A 3,684-nucleotide genomic window follows, 5' to 3' on the forward strand; every position below is an offset into this window, starting at 1 on the left:
TGTTAGTCCAAGTTTTTTTCTAGCTTTTTTGATCATGAACGATGTGTTTGTTCAAGGATAATGTAGATGTAAAGATTAAGCCAAGATATTTATAAGAAAATGCACAATCAATAAGTGATTGATTTAGATAAAGGAGTGGAAGAGTATGAAAGACTGAGTGACGTGAAAGGGAAAATATCATGTATTTTGACTTAGAGGTGTTTAGAGGTTAACAGTTGTTATGCATGGTTAACAGTGGTTAATCATGGTTAACAGTGGTTATGCATGGTTATCAGTAGTTAATTAGGGTTAACAGTGGTTAATTATGGTTAATCATGGTTAACAGAGGTTAATCATGGTTAACAGTGGTTAATTATGGTTAAGCATGGTTATCAGTGGTTATTCATGGTTATCAGTGGTTATTCATGGTTATCAGTGGTTATGCATGGTTGTCAGTGGTTAATCATGGTTGACAGTGGTTATTTATGGTTAACAGTAGTTATGCATGGTTATCAGTGGTTAATGTTAATTATGGTTAATAGTGGATTATGCCTGGTCAAATACAATATAGTTTTGTACCCTTCCTTATTAGCTGTGTGAAAAAGAAAGGGTGGGGCACCAGACTAGGTCACGTGAAACCAAAGTAATAGTTATAAGAACCATAGTACCTAGTCTTTGCCTACACAAAGCTGGGCGAGGCCAAAAATTAATTTCAATTACCATATCTATGCAACAATTATAATTCACAATGGCTGTTGTTACACATTGTAATGTTATTATGAGCTAAATACAAAGGAGTGTGTGCGCATGCATGAGTTACATCAATTGTTGATGTAACTTTGAAATGAATATATTGCAGTCAACATGATACAGTGTGCCATCCACATAATTAACACCAACATATACATTTGTTGCGTCTTTTTGCCATATGGTGCAAATAGAAGTGATGTATTTTTGGCATGGAGCAAAAAATCTTGTAGCGTGACAGCCAAGCAAATGCCTGTTCATATGACATTGTATTAAATGAACTGTCATCTGGAATGATATTCTTAGGATCATGCATCTTCTTACACCTGGGATAAACATGGTTACTGAGAAGTTCGTCTATTATTTTCTTGATATCAAGCATATGAATTGTTAATCACCTGTAATGATCAATAATACTGTAACTTCTCTTTAGACATATGTAATGATTAGTAAATGAATGAATAAGAAATAATGATGATAATTATGGTAACTAGTGTAAGTGTGTGCTTAAGTCTAAGGACACCACATATTTATCAAACGATTATGAATCACTTTTGGTATAATTGTATATATTACTAACCTAGCAAATGTAACAACTTTTTGGCAATTTTGAGGCTGTTCAAATGACACATATTGTCATAACTAAGTATCAGCTGCTTCCAATATTGTCTCTTTTTATTCCCAAAAGCTAGCAGTAGCCATTAAATTGTTAAAAGAAAAACTTGACTGGACCTACAGGTCTATCAGATTTAATCAAATTAAATATAAAATTTGAATTCAGTAAGTTGAACCAGTATCTATTGCAGTAATTGAGAAATTAAGGAATTGTGTCTTATTATTATACTTTCTAATTTCATTGCTTACAATTATACAAGTAAATAAAAAAAATTTTTATAAATAAGAAAAAGTAGGGTTGTCAAAAAATAAACGAACAAGGGGGTTGAGTTCAACCATAATAATAATTAATAGTTCAATTAATAATAATAATAAACTTTGATTAATAAAAAAATAATTTATTCAAGAAAATAATGCAAAAATTTCAAACCCTACTTCGCAGAAAATGATAACGTGGCGAGTCCATGCAATTACAATGTCTAACAAGTATATGTATTAATATTTTTAATTTTTAATTTTGTACTGAATCCCAAAATTCAAAGAATGCTTTAGCCTATCCATAATTTAGATTTTTTTTTGTTGCGATGACACGTTATTCAATCAATACTAGCTGAAAAGTCTTATTTATATTTATTACAATAATTGATTTACATCATAGTATTGTAGTAGAGCAATCAATAGGTACAGAGGCATAATTATTATTAAAATTCTATTTATATCGTAGTCTGCCTGTTACCATTTTCTGCAAAGTAGGGTTTGAAATTTTTGTATTATTTTCATGAATAAATTATTTTTTTATTAATTATTATTAATTGAACTATTAATTATTATTATAGTTGAACTCAACCCCCTTGTTTCTTTTATTTTTTGACAACCCTACTTTTTCTTATTTATACAAATTTTTAACGACCTGGGGGCGTAGCCCCCAGGTCATTCCTATAATTGATTTCACCTTCGCGCTATGTATATATATATATATATTTATTTGTATGTCCACACTTACATTTCTTCTATACACGTTGTATTGGAGAAATAACAAGCCTTAGCAACCATCCGCCCACGCTCCTTTACGGGTGGGTGTGGCCACGGCAAACAAAATGGCGGCTTACACATGGGACAAAGTTAAGAGCTTTCTAACAGCAAGAGAGCATAGAGATACTGTCTAAAGACTTCTCTAGAAGCATTATAAGGTAGAGAGAACCTTTATAAGTCTTAATAATGACGAAGTTATACTTGCAAGGTGGTGAAATCAATTATAGGAATATTTTTTACACTGTTACGCTTGTTTTATTTACTTGTTTCCATACTTTTTATTAAATGTTATTAATTAATAATCCTTTTTATTGATAATTTTAATTTTTGCCTTAGGTATCAGTTCATTAATGGAAGAAAAGAATTTTGAAATAAGAACCATAAGAAGATCCACCGCATTATAAAAACAGTTTTTGAATTTTTGAATCATTAATTACATTCATAGCCTAACTCATAATTATTAATCATTAGTTGTCATTACTAATATCTATGTCCGGTTCTGAAACTATTTAAGTTTACATTCAGCTTCAGTTGCCACTTTCCCGCTCACAGCTCTCAAACTTTTCCGCAGTTTACGAGACCTGCATTGTGGAAATACACATTAATAGACCACATGAATACATTCCAATGTGCAAACAATTATTTTTGTATTTTTAATGGCACACAATAAAAGATGCATTGGCAAGCATTCATTTATATTGACTAAAGAAAGTACTTACAGTGGCCATTATAATCATCAAGCTAATCTACAGTATGTAACCTAGAATCATAACCTATAACAAAAATACATAAGACATTTCACAATACTCTCCGTCTTACTACATATTCCATTGCTAAGACTACAATAATATGAAACCTATACAGATGTAAACTGGCACCTACTACTGCATGATACAACTACTGATCAACGAGCTGCAACAAAACATTAAGAAAGAAATTAATTTATTTTCAACAATCTAAATCCAGAATTACCTTTAATTATATTTCACATTCCAATATCAAGCAAAAGTATTGCTGAATCAGCAAATCATTTCCAGCTGTAATTACTTGTAAAGCATAGTAATAGAAACATCAAAAGCAAGCAATGTAAACTCTCAGGCTAATAATAACAATGGCACTTATCAATCACAGCAAACCTCACTCTTTAACACCACATTGTAGTCCTTGTGCCAAGTACGTAAGTACCTATAAAAAGTATGTATGTGACATACTAACTAATAATGATAATGGTAGCATCTACAATGTTTCTGATTGGATCATACATGGCATGTATTTTAGACATAATATTGCTTACTAATGATATCCTCATTT

General features: G+C 30.9%; 1 long non-coding RNA gene across 1 annotated transcript; it reads right to left on the reverse strand.

Moving 5' to 3' along the window:
* Window positions 1-3,101: 3,101 nt before the first annotated feature.
* On the reverse strand, window positions 3,102-3,360 carry LOC109582822 (uncharacterized). The gene is made up of 3 exons (XR_002185241.1): window positions 3,346-3,360; window positions 3,193-3,285; window positions 3,102-3,146 (listed from the first exon to the last, which is right to left on the reverse strand). It is a non-coding gene; the product is annotated as an uncharacterized LOC109582822 (long non-coding RNA).
* Between the last annotated feature and the right edge of the window lie 324 nt (window positions 3,361-3,684).

This window comes from Amphimedon queenslandica, unplaced genomic scaffold (assembly GCF_000090795.2).
Source record: "Amphimedon queenslandica unplaced genomic scaffold, v1.1 AMPQUscaffold_13352, whole genome shotgun sequence".
In the NCBI taxonomy this organism is placed as follows: Eukaryota; Metazoa; Porifera; class Demospongiae; order Haplosclerida; family Niphatidae; genus Amphimedon; species Amphimedon queenslandica.